The 12,566-nt window shown below is 35.8% G+C and overlaps 13 non-coding genes across 13 annotated transcripts; 7 read left to right on the top strand and 6 right to left on the bottom strand.

Annotated features, from left to right (window-relative positions):
* Positions 1 to 657: 657 nt before the first annotated feature.
* On the top strand, positions 658 to 776 carry LOC149129985 (5S ribosomal RNA). Its single transcript, XR_016239944.1, has one exon. It is a non-coding gene; the product is annotated as a 5S ribosomal RNA (ribosomal RNA).
* A 948-nt stretch (positions 777 to 1,724) lies between these two features.
* Positions 1,725 to 1,843, bottom strand: LOC149129984 (5S ribosomal RNA). Its single transcript, XR_016239689.1, has one exon. It is a non-coding gene; the product is annotated as a 5S ribosomal RNA (ribosomal RNA).
* A 693-nt stretch (positions 1,844 to 2,536) lies between these two features.
* On the top strand, positions 2,537 to 2,655 carry LOC149129983 (5S ribosomal RNA). Its single transcript, XR_016239537.1, has one exon. It is a non-coding gene; the product is annotated as a 5S ribosomal RNA (ribosomal RNA).
* A 1,000-nt stretch (positions 2,656 to 3,655) lies between these two features.
* On the bottom strand, positions 3,656 to 3,774 carry LOC149129982 (5S ribosomal RNA). Its single transcript, XR_016239688.1, has one exon. It is a non-coding gene; the product is annotated as a 5S ribosomal RNA (ribosomal RNA).
* Positions 3,775 to 4,468: 694 nt separating this feature from the next.
* Positions 4,469 to 4,587, top strand: LOC149129981 (5S ribosomal RNA). Its single transcript, XR_016239494.1, has one exon. It is a non-coding gene; the product is annotated as a 5S ribosomal RNA (ribosomal RNA).
* A 958-nt stretch (positions 4,588 to 5,545) lies between these two features.
* Positions 5,546 to 5,664, bottom strand: LOC149129980 (5S ribosomal RNA). The gene has a single exon (XR_016239687.1). It is a non-coding gene; the product is annotated as a 5S ribosomal RNA (ribosomal RNA).
* Positions 5,665 to 6,358: 694 nt separating this feature from the next.
* Positions 6,359 to 6,477, top strand: LOC149129979 (5S ribosomal RNA). The gene has a single exon (XR_016239462.1). It is a non-coding gene; the product is annotated as a 5S ribosomal RNA (ribosomal RNA).
* Positions 6,478 to 7,453: 976 nt separating this feature from the next.
* On the bottom strand, positions 7,454 to 7,572 carry LOC149129978 (5S ribosomal RNA). Its single transcript, XR_016239994.1, has one exon. It is a non-coding gene; the product is annotated as a 5S ribosomal RNA (ribosomal RNA).
* Positions 7,573 to 8,266: 694 nt separating this feature from the next.
* Positions 8,267 to 8,385, top strand: LOC149129977 (5S ribosomal RNA). The gene has a single exon (XR_016239502.1). It is a non-coding gene; the product is annotated as a 5S ribosomal RNA (ribosomal RNA).
* A 944-nt stretch (positions 8,386 to 9,329) lies between these two features.
* Positions 9,330 to 9,448, bottom strand: LOC149129976 (5S ribosomal RNA). Its single transcript, XR_016239424.1, has one exon. It is a non-coding gene; the product is annotated as a 5S ribosomal RNA (ribosomal RNA).
* Positions 9,449 to 10,142: 694 nt separating this feature from the next.
* On the top strand, positions 10,143 to 10,261 carry LOC149129975 (5S ribosomal RNA). Its single transcript, XR_016239258.1, has one exon. It is a non-coding gene; the product is annotated as a 5S ribosomal RNA (ribosomal RNA).
* A 970-nt stretch (positions 10,262 to 11,231) lies between these two features.
* Positions 11,232 to 11,350, bottom strand: LOC149129974 (5S ribosomal RNA). Its single transcript, XR_016239686.1, has one exon. It is a non-coding gene; the product is annotated as a 5S ribosomal RNA (ribosomal RNA).
* Positions 11,351 to 12,044: 694 nt separating this feature from the next.
* LOC149129973 (5S ribosomal RNA) lies at positions 12,045 to 12,163 on the top strand. The gene has a single exon (XR_016239739.1). It is a non-coding gene; the product is annotated as a 5S ribosomal RNA (ribosomal RNA).
* Positions 12,164 to 12,566: the final 403 nt, after the last annotated feature.

Here is a 12,566-nt window from a genome sequence, read left to right as displayed (position 1 = left end):
ATCATACTAACGCAATTTTATTTTTCAGAACATTTGATTTCTTTCAATTTATATAGAAATTGAGGCTTTAACATTTATTTTTTTGCAACTTAAAAGCGAAAAATACGGCCGCACATATATTCATTATTTCTCATTTGCGCGATCAGTATCAATGCTGGTTATAATCTGTAAATAAATTGGTGCTATTTTATATCCGACCCAATGGATATAACGGTCGTATAACGTCATTACACCGGCATATAATAACATTGTTTCGAAAGCACTGGCGCACAAAATGTGAATTGTTTTCTGGTAAAGATGAACGTGTATAACGGGTGCCAAGCAAATAAAAACTTAAATGACCGTAAGAGTGAGAAGGAAAATAGGGAAAGTTAATAAGTCGTTAAAGTGTGCAATGTATAGGTAGTAGTATATGATGTGAATGATTAGTAAGTGTTGTTGCCAGCGTTTAACTGTTCAGCACTGTGAAGGTGAACGATAATTTGTTTTTTATAGAAAGATCGCTAAGATGGCACTGTGAAGATGAAAGATAATGTCTTTTTACCGAAGGATTGCCAAGTTATATACAAAGTGAAAGAAAGAAAAATACATTCTAAAAAATGAAAATGATTTAGTATAAGTTTATAGAATAAATAGATTAAAATTTACTTCTCTGATGTTTACGGCCATATCACGTTGAAAGCACCGGTTCTCGTCCGATCACCGAAGTTAAGCAACATCGAGCCTAGTTAGTACTTAGATGGGTGACCGCTTGGGAACCCTAGGTGCTGTAAGCATTCTTTTTCTTTTTAATTTACACAAGCTGTAAATTTTAACAAGCATTAAAACAGCGGATTCAATTTATTTTCATCAGGACTTATTCTTTGTAAGCCTGGCACTTATTATATCGTCCACTTTTTGCCGAACCGCTAAGTTACAGGGACGTATACACACCACCATCGGTTGTCATGCGATGTTGGGGAACAGACACAAACATATACACGCACATACATACATATATATATATATATATATATATATATATATACACATGTATACACATGTATACGACGGGCTTCTTTCAGTTTCCGTCTACCAAAACCACTCATAAGGCTTTGGTCGTCCCGAGACTATAGTAGAAGACACTTGCCCAAGGTGCCACGCAGTGGGTCTGAACCCGGAACCATGTGGTTGGAAAAGTTAAGCATCCCAACGGGCATCATCTGGCACCTCGGTAAGGCGAGTTGCAAACAATGACTAAAAGTTCGTGCTTAGTGGTCCAGTCCCTACAAACATATCGAATGCCAGAGGTTGAAAGAGATAGTTCACTGCCAGTTCCCAGAACAAGCATATGAATTTTTTTAGAAACTAACGCAACTATTATATCCCTTTATAGAGTCACAGAATATGCAAATCGTTTGAATTATGGGAGAGAATGCTTTACACTATTTGTTCCTGTTCTCTCAGGTTGATGGTTGTTCAACAGTGAACATGACATGAAAGCTATTTTCAATATCTTCACGGGAAAACTTTTCAGCTGCACGATCATCACTGTCAACAAGTTTCATGGATAAGTAGTAGTCTTACAAGAGGTTCCCACCCGCTGAATTTTGGTTAATCTGCGTATGCTGTCTGTATTTCATATTGAAAGTAAATCGAATCCACTTTCTTTTATCATATTATATTGTCAAAATTCAATTTGTTTAAATTAATTTTTAAAAAAGTTTTAAAAGAAGCAAAAAAAATGCTTACAGCACCTAGGGTTCCCAAGCGGTCACCCATCTAAGTACTAACTAGGCTCGATGTTGCTTAACTTCGGTGATCGGACGAGAACCGGTGTTTTCAACGTGATATGGCCGTAAACATCAGAGAAGAAATTTTAATGTATTTATTCTATAATATCATACTAAAGCAATTTTATTTTTCAGAACATTTGATTTCTTTCAATTTATATAGAAATTGAGGCTTTAACATTTATTTTTTTGCAACTTAAAAGCGAAAAATACGGCCGCACATATATTCATTATTTCTCATTTGCGCGATCAGTATCAATGCTGGGTATAATCTGTAAATAAATTGGTGCTATTTTATATCCGACCCAATGGATATAACGGTCGTATAACGTCATTACACCGGCATATAATAACATTGTTTCGAAAGCACTGGCGCACAAAATGTGAATTGTTTTCTGGTAAAGATGAACGTGTATAGCGGGTGCCAAGCAAATAAAAACTTAAATGACCGTAAGATTGAGAAGGAAAATAGGGAAAGTTAATAAGTCGTTAAAGTGTGCAATGTATAGGTAGTAGTATATGATGTGAATGATTAGTAAGTGTTGTTGCCAGCGTTTAACTGTTCAGTACTGTGAAGGTGAACGATAATTTGTTTTTTATAGAAAGATCGCTAAGATGGCACTGTGAAGATGAAAGATAATGTCTTTTTACCGAAGGATTGCCAAGTTATATACAAAGTGAAAGAAAGAAAAATACATTCTAAAAAATGAAAATGATTTAGTATAAGTTTATAGAATAAATAGATTAAAATTTACTGTATAGATGTTTACGTCCATATCACGTTGAAAGCACCGGTTCTCGTCCGATCACCGAAGTTAAGCAACATCGAGCCTAGTTAGTACTTAGATGGGTGACCGCTTGGGAACCCGAGGTGCTGTAAGCATTCTTTTTCTTTTTAATTTACACAAGCTGTAAATTTTAACAAGCATTAAAACAGCGGATTCAATTTATTTTCATCAGGACTTATTCTTTGTAAGCCTGGCACTTATTATATCGTCCACTTTTTGCCGAACCGCTAAGTTACAGGGACGTATACACACCACCATCGGTTGTCATGCGATGTTGGGGAACAGACACAAACATATACACGCACATACATACATATATATATATATATATATATATATATATATATATATATATATATATATATATATATATATATATATATATATATATATATATACACATGTATACACATGTATACGACGGGCTTCTTTCAGTTTCCGTCTACCAAAACCACTCATAAGGCTTTGGTCGTCCCGAGACTATAGTAGAAGACACTTGCCCAAGGTGCCACGCAGTGGGTCTGAATCCGGAACCATGTGGTTGGAAAAGTTAAGCATCCCAACGGGCATCATCTGGCACCTCGGTAAGGCGAGTTGCAAACAATGACTAAAAGTTCGTGCTTAGTGGTCCAGTCCCTACAAACATATCGAATGCCAGAGGTTGAAAGAGATAGTTCACTGCCAGTTCCCAGAACAAGCATATGAATTTTTTTAGAAACTAACGCAACTATTATCTCCCTTTATAGAGTCACAGAATATGCAAATCGTTTGAATTATGGGAGAGAATGCTTTACACTATTTGTTCCTGTTCTCTCAGGTTGATGGTTGTTCAACAGTGAACATGACATGAAAGCTATTTTCAATATCTTCACGGGAAAACTTTTCAGCTGCACGATCATCACTGTCAACAAGTTTCATGGATAAGTAGTAGTCTTACAAGAGGTTCCCACCCGCTGAATTTTGGTTAATCTGCGTATGCTTTCTGTATTTCATATTGAAAGTAAATCGAATCCACTTTCTTTTATCATATTACATTGTCAAAATTCAATTTGTTTAAATTAATTTTTAAAAAAATGTTAAAAGAAGCCAAAAAAATGCTTACAGCACCTAGGGTTCCCAAGCGGTCACCCATCTAAGTACTAACTAGGCTCGATGTTGCTTAACTTCGGTGATCGGACGAGAACCGGTGTTTTCAACGTGATATGGCCGTAAACATCAGAGAAGTAAATTTTAATGTATTTATTCTATAATATCATACTAAAGCAATTTTATTTTTCAGAACATTTGATTTCTTTCAATTTATATAGAAATTGAGGCTTTAATATTTATTTTTTTGCAACTTAAAAGCGAAAAATACGGCCGCACATATATTCATTATTTCTCATTTGCGCGATCAGTATCAATGCTGGTTATAATCTGTAAATAAATTGGTGCTATTTTATATCCGACCCAATGGATATAACGGTCGTATAACGTCATTACACCGGCATATAATAACATTGTTTCGAAAGCACTGGCGCACAAAATGTGAATTGTTTTCTGGTAAAGATGAACGTGTATAACGGGTGCCAAGCAAATAAAAACTTAAATGACCGTAAGAGTGAGAAGGAAAATAGGGAAAGTTCATAAGTCGTTAAAGTGTGCAATGTATAGGTAGTAGTATATGATGTGAGTGATTAGTAAGTGTTGTTGCCAGCGTTTAACTGTTCAGCACTGTGAAGGTGAACGATAATTTGTTTTTTATAGAAAGATCGCTAAGATGGCACTGTGAAGATGAAAGATAATGTCTTTTTACCGAAGGATTGCCAAGTTATATACAAAGTGAAAGAAAGAAAAATACATTCTAAAAAATGAAAATGATTTAGTATAAGTTTATAGAATAAATAGATTAAAATTTACTGTATAGATGTTTACGTCCATATCACGTTGAAAGCACCGGTTCTCGTCCGATCACCGAAGTTAAGCAACATCGAGCCCAGTTAGTACTTAGATGGGTGACCGCTTGGGAACCCTAGGTGCTGTAAGCATTCTTTTTCTTTTTAATTTACACAAGCTGTAAATTTTAACAAGCATTAAAACAGCGGATTCAATTTATTTTCATCAGGACTTATTCTTTGTAAGCCTGGCACTTATTATATCGTCCACTTTTTGCCGAACCGCTAAGTTACAGGGACGTATACACACCACCATCGGTTGTCATGCGATGTTGGGGAACAGACACAAACATATACACGCACATACATATATATATATATATATATATATATATATATATATATATATATATACACATGTATACACATGTATACGACGGGCGTCTTTCAGTTTCCGTCTACCAAAACCACTCATAAGGCTTTGGTCGTCCCGAGACTATAGTAGAAGACACTTGCCCAAGGTGCCACGCAGTGGGACTGAACCCGGAACCATGTGGTTGGAAAAGTTAAGCATCCCAACGGGCATCATCTGGCACCTCGGTAAGGAGAGCTGCAAACAATGACTAAAAGTTCGTGCTTAGTGGTCCAGTCCCTACAAACATATCGAATGCCAGAGGTTGAAAGAGATAGTTCACTGCCAGTTCCCAGAACAAGGATATGAATTTTTTTAGAAACTAACGCAACTATTATCTCCCTTTATAGAGTCACAGAATATGCAAATCGTTTGAATTATGGGAGAGAATGCTTTACACTATTTGTTCCTGTTCTCTCAGGTTGATGGTTGTTCAACAGTGAACATGACATGAAAGCTATTTTCAATATCTTCACGGGAAAACTTTTCAGCTGCACGATCATCACTGTCAACATGTTTCATGGATAAGTAGTAGTCTCACAAGAGGTTCCCACCCGCTGAATTTTGGTTAATCTGCGTATGCTTTCTGTATTTCATATTGAAAGTAAATCGAATCCACTTTCTTTTATCATATTACATTGTCAAAATTCAATTTGTTTAAATTAATTTTTAAAAAAATGTTAAAAGAAGCCAAAAAAATGCTTACAGCACCTAGGGTTCCCAAGCGGTCACCCATCTAAGTACTAACTAGGCTCGATGTTGCTTAACTTCGGTGATCGGACGAGAACCGGTGTTTTCAACGTGATATGGCCGTAAACATCAGAGAAGTAAATTTTAATGTATTTATTCTATAATATCATACTAAAGCAATTTTATTTTTCAGAACATTTGATTTCTTTCAATTTATATAGAAATTGAGGCTTTAACATTTATTTTTTTGCAACTTAAAAGCGAAAAATACGGCCGCACATATATTCATTATTTCTCATTTGCGCGATCAGTATCAATGCTGGTTATAATCTGTAAATAAATTGGTGCTATTTAATATCCGACCCAATGGATATAACGGTCGTATAACGTCATTACACCGGCATATAATAACATTGTTTCGAAAGCACTGGCGCACAAAATGTGAATTGTTTTCTGGTAAAGATGAACGTGTATAACGGGTGCCAAGCAAATAAAAACTTAAATGACCGTAAGAGTGAGAAGGAAAATAGGGAAAGTTAATAAGTCGTTAAAGTGTGCAATGTATAGGTAGTAGTATATGATGTGAATGATTAGTAAGTGTTGTTGCCAGCGTTTAACTGTTCAGCACTGTGAAGGTGAACGATAATTTGTTTTTTATAGAAAGATCGCTAAGATGGCACTGTGAAGATGAAAGATAATGTCTTTTTACCGAAGGATTGCCAAGTTATATACAAAGTGAAAGAAAGAAAAATACATTCTAAAAAATGAAAATGATTTAGTATAAGTTTATAGAATAAATAGATTAAAATTTACTGTATAGATGTTTACGGCCATATCACGTTGAAAGCACCGGTTCTCGTCCGACCACCGAAGTTAAGCAACATCGAGCCTAGTTAGTACATAGATGGGTGACCGCTTGGGAACCCTAGGTGCTGTAAGCATTCTTTTTCTTTTTAATTTACACAAGCTGTAAATTTTAACAAGCATTAAAACAGCGGATTCAATTTATTTTCATCAGGACTTATTCTTTGTAAGCCTGGCACTTATTATATCGTCCACTTTTTGCCGAACCGCTAAGTTACAGGGACGTATACACACCACCATCGGTTGTCATGCGATGTTGGGGAACAGACACAAACATATACACGCACATACATACATATATATATATATATATATATATATATATATATATATATATATATATATATATATATATAAACATGTATACACATGTATACGACGGGCTTCTTTCAGTTTCCGTCTACCAAAACCACTCATAAGGCTTTGGTCGTCCCGAGACTATAGTAGAAGACACTTGCCCAAGGTGCCACGCAGTGGGTCTGAACCCGGAACCATGTGGTTGGAAAAGTTAAGCATCCCAACGGGCATCATCTGGAACCTCGGTAAGGCGAGTTGCAAACAATGACTAAAAGTTCGTGCTTAGTGGTCCAGTCCCTACAAACATATCGAATGCCAGAGGTTGAAAGAGATAGTTCACTGCCAGTTCCCAGAACAAGCATATGAATTTTTTTAGAAACTAACGCAACTATTATCTCCCTTTATAGAGTCACAGAATATGCAAATCGTTTGAATTATGGGAGAGAATGCTTTACATTATTTGTTCCTGTTCTCTCAGGTTGATGGTTGTTCAACAGTGAACATGACATGAAAGCTATTTTCAATATCTTCACGGGAAAACTTTTCAGCTGCACGATCATCACTGTCAACAAGTTTCATGGATAAGTAGTAGTCTTACAAGAGGTTCCCACCCGCTGAATTTTGGTTAATCTGCGTATGCTTTCTGTATTTCATATTGAAAGTAAATCGAATCCACTTTCTTTTATCATATTACATTATCAAAATTCAATTTGTTTAAATTAATTTTTAAAAAAATGTTAAAAGAAGCAAAAAAAATGCTTACAGCACCTAGGGTTCCCAAGCGGTCACCCATCTAAGTACTAACTAGGCTCGATGTTGCTTAACTTCGGTGATCAGACGAGAACCGGTGTTTTCAACGTGATATGGCCGTAAACATCAGAGAAGTAAATTTTAATGTATTTATTCTATAATATCATACTAACGCAATTTTATTTTTCAGAACATTTGATTTCTTTCAATTTATATAGAAATTGAGGCTTTAACATTTATTTTTTTGCAACTTAAAAGCGAAAAATACGGCCGCACATATATTCATTATTTCTCATTTGCGCGATCAGTATCAATGCTGGTTATAATCTGTAAATAAATTGGTGCTATTTTATATCCGACCCAATGGATATAACGGTCGTATAACGTCATTACACCGGCATATAATAACATTGTTTCGAAAGCACTGGCGCACAAAATGTGAATTGTTTTCTGGTAAAGATGAACGTGTATAACGGGTGCCAAGCAAATAAAAACTTAAATGACCGTAAGAATGAGAAGGAAAATAGGGAAAGTTCATAAGTCGTTAAAGTGTGCAATGTATAGGTAGTAGTATATGATGTGAATGATTAGTAAGTGTTGTTGCCAGCGTTTAACTGTTCAGCACTGTGAAGGTGAACGATAATTTGTTTTTTATAGAAAGATCGCTAAGATGGCACTGTGAAGATGAAAGATAATGTCTTTTTACCGAAGGATTGCCAAGTTATATACAAAGTGAAAGAAAGAAAAATACATTCTAAAAAATGAAAATGATTTAGTATAAGTTTATAGAATAAATAGATTAAAATTTACTGTATAGATGTTTACGGCCATATCACGTTGAAAGCACCGGTTCTCGTCCGATCACCGAAGTTAAGCAACATCGAGCCTAGTTAGAACTTAGATGGGTGACCGCTTGGGAACCCTAGGTGCTGTAAGCATTCTTTTTCTTTTTAATTTACACAAGCTGTAAATTTTAACAAGCATTAAAACAGCGGATTCAATTTATTTTCATCAGGACTTATTCTTTGTAAGCCTGGCACTTATTATATCGTCCACTTTTTGCCGAACCGCTAAGTTACAGGGACGTATACACACCACCATCGGTTGTCATGCGATGTTGGGGAACAGACACAAACATATACACGCACATACATACATATATATATATATATATATATATATATATATATATATACACATGTATACGACGGGCTTCTTTCAGTTTCCGTCTACCAAAACCACTCATAAGGCTTTGGTCGTCCCGAGACTATAGTAGAAGACACTTGCCCAAGGTGCCACGCAGTGGGTCTGAACCCGGAACCATGTGGTTGGAAAAGTTAAGCATCCCAACGGGCATCATCTGGCACCTCGGTAAGGCGAGTTGCAAACAATGACTAAAAGTTCGTGCTTAGTGGTCCAGTCCCTACAAACATATCGAATGCCAGAGGTTGAAAGAGATAGTTCACTGCCAGTTCCCAGAACAAGGATATGAATTTTTTTAGAAACTAACGCAACTATTATCTCCCTTTATAGAGTCACAGAATAAGCAAATCGTTTGAATTATGGGAGAGAATGCTTTACACTATTTGTTCCTGTTCTCTCAGGTTGATGGTTGTTCAACAGTGAACATGACATGAAAGCTATTTTCAATATCTTCACGGGAAAACTTTTCAGCTGCACGATCATCACTGTCAACAAGTTTCATGGATAAGTAGTAGTCTTACAAGAGGTTCCCACCCGCTGAATTTTGGTTAATCTGCGTATGCTTTCTGTATTTCATATTGAAAGTAAATCGAATCCACTTTCTTTTATCATATTACATTGTCAAAATTCAATTTGTTTAAATTAATTTTTTAAAAAATGTTAAAAGAAGCCAAAAAAATGCTTACAGCACCTAGGGTTCCCAAGCGGTCACCCATCTAAGTACTAACTAGGCTCGATGTTGCTCAACTTCGGTGATCGGACGAGAACCGGTGTTTTCAACGTGATATGGCCGTAAACATCAGAGAAGTAAATTTTAATGTATTTATTCTATAATATCATACTAAAGCAATTTTATTTTTCAGAACATTTGATTTCTTTCAATTTATATAGAAATTGAGGCTTTAACATTTATTTTTTTGCAACTTAAAAGCGAAAAATACGGCCGCACATATATTCATTATTTCTCATTTGCGCGATCAGTATCAATGCTGGGTATAATCTGTAAATAAATTGGTGCTATTTTATATCCGACCCAATGGATATAACGGTCGTATAACGTCATTACACCGGCATATAATAACATTGTTTCGAAAGCACTGGCGCACAAAATGTGAATTGTTTTCTGGTAAAGATGAACGTGTATAACGGGTGCCAAGCAAATAAAAACTTAAATGACCGTAAGAGTGAGAAGGAAAATAGGGAAAGTTCATAAGTCGTTAAAGTGTGCAATGTATAGGTAGTAGTATATGATGTGAATGATTAGTAAGTGTTGTTGCCAGCGTTTAACTGTTCAGCACTGTGAAGGTGAACGATAATTTGTTTTTTATAGAAAGATCGCTAAGATGGCACTGTGAAGATGAAAGATAATGTCTTTTTACCGAAGGATTGCCAAGTTATATACAAAGTGAAAGAAAGAAAAATACATTCTAAAAAATGAAAATGATTTAGTATAAGTTTATAGAATAAATAGATTAAAATTTACTGTATAGATGTTTACGGCCATATCATGTTGAAAGCACCGGTTCTCGTCCGATCACCGAAGTTAAGCAACATCGAGCCTAGTTAGTACTTAGATGGGTGACCGCTTGGGAACCCTAGGTGCTGTAAGCATTCTTTTTCTTTTTAATTTACACAAGCTGTAAATTTTAACAAGCATTAAAACAGCGGATTCAATTTATTTTCATCAGGACTTATTCTTTGTAAGCCTGGCACTTATTATATCGTCCACTTTTTGCCGAACCGCTAAGTTACAGGGACGTATACACACCACCATCGGTTGTCATGCGATGTTGGGGAACAGACACAAACATATACACGCACATACATACATATATATATATATATATATATATATATATATATATATATATATATATATATATACACATGTATACACATGTATACGACGGGCTTCTTTCAGTTTCCGTCTACCAAAACCACTCATAAGGCTTTGGTCGTCCCGAGACTATAGTAGAAGACACTTGCCCAAGGTGCCACGCAGTGGGTCTGAACCCGGAACCATGTGGTTGGAAAAGTTAAGCATCCCAACGGGCATCATCTGGCACCTCGGTAAGGCGAGTTGCAAACAATGACTAAAAGTTCGTGCTTAGTGGTCCAGTCCCTACAAACATATCGAATGCCAGAGGTTGAAAGAGATAGTTCACTGCCAGTTCCCAGAACAAGCATATGAATTTTTTTAGAAACTAACGCAACTATTATCTCCCTTTACAGAGTCACAGAATATGCAAATCGTTTGAATTATGGGAGAGAATGCTTTACACTATTTGTTCCTGTTCTCTCAGGTTGATGGTTGTTCAACAGTGAACATGACATGAAAGCTATTTTCAATATCTTCACGGGAAAACTTTTCAGCTGCACGATCATCACTGTCAACAAGTTTCATGGATAAGTAGTAGTCTTACAAGAGGTTCCCACCCGCTGAATTTTGGTTAATCTGCGTATGCTGTCTGTATTTCATATTGAAAGTAAATCGAATCCACTTTCTTTTATCATATTATATTGTCAAAATTCAATTTGTTTAAATTAATTTTTAAAAAAGTTTTAAAAGAAGCAAAAAAAATGCTTACAGCACCTAGGGTTCCCAAGCGGTCACCCATCTAAGTACTAACTAGGCTCGATGTTGCTTAACTTCGGTGATCGGACGAGAACCGGTGTTTTCAACGTGATATGGCCGTAAACATCAGAGAAGTAAATTTTAATGTATTTATTCTATAATATCATACTAAAGCAATTTTATTTTTCAGAACATTTGATTTCTTTCAATTTATATAGAAATTGAGGCTTTAACATTTATTTTTTTGCAACTTAAAAGCGAAAAATACGGCCGCACATATATTCATTATTTCTCATTTGCGCGATCAGTATCAATGCTGGGTATAATCTGTAAATAAATTGGTGCTATTTTATATCCGACCCAATGGATATAACGGTCGTATAACGTCATTACACCGGCATATAATAACATTGTTTCGAAAGCACTGGCGCACAAAATGTGAATTGTTTTCTGGTAAAGATGAACGTGTATAGCGGGTGCCAAGCAAATAAAAACTTAAATGACCGTAAGAGTGAGAAGGAAAATAGGGAAAGTTAATAAGTCGTTAAAGTGTGCAATGTATAGGTAGTAGTATATGATGTGAATGATTAGTAAGTGTTGTTGCCAGCGTTTAACTGTTCAGTACTGTGAAGGTGAACGATAATTTGTTTTTTATAGAAAGATCGCTAAGATGGCACTGTGAAGATGAAAGATAATGTCTTTTTACCGAAGGATTGCCAAGTTATATACAAAGTGAAAGAAAGAAAAATACATTCTAAAAAATGAAAATGATTTAGTATAAGTTTATAGAATAAATAGATTAAAATTTACTGTATAGATGTTTACGGCCATATCACGTTGAAAGCACCGGTTCTCGTCCGATCACCGAAGTTAAGCAACATCGAGCCTAGTTAGTACTTTGATGGGTGACCGCTTGGGAACCCTAGGTGCTGTAAGCATTCTTTTTCTTTTTAATTTACACAAGCTGTAAATTTTAACAAGCATTAAAACAGCGGATTCAATTTATTTTCATCAGGACTTATTCTTTGTAAGCCTGGCACTTATTATATCGTCCACTTTTTGCCGAACCGCTAAGTTACAGGGACGTATACACACCACCATCGGTTGTCATGCGATGTTGGGGAACAGACACAAACATATACACGCACATACATACATATATATATATATATATATATATATATATATACACATGTATACACATGTATACGACGGGCTTCTTTCAGTTTCCGTCTACCAAAACCACTCATAAGGCTTTGGTCGTCCCGAGACTATAGTAGAAGACACTTGCCCAAGGTGCCACGCAGTGGGTCTGAACCCGGAACCATGTGGTTGGAAAAG

The sequence above is a fragment of the Octopus bimaculoides genome, unplaced genomic scaffold, assembly GCF_046866305.1.
Source record: "Octopus bimaculoides isolate indiv1 unplaced genomic scaffold, ASM4686630v1 contig39, whole genome shotgun sequence".
NCBI lineage: Eukaryota > Metazoa > Mollusca > Cephalopoda > Octopoda > Octopodidae > Octopus > Octopus bimaculoides.
This window is presented reverse-complemented; position numbering and strand designations above follow the sequence as displayed.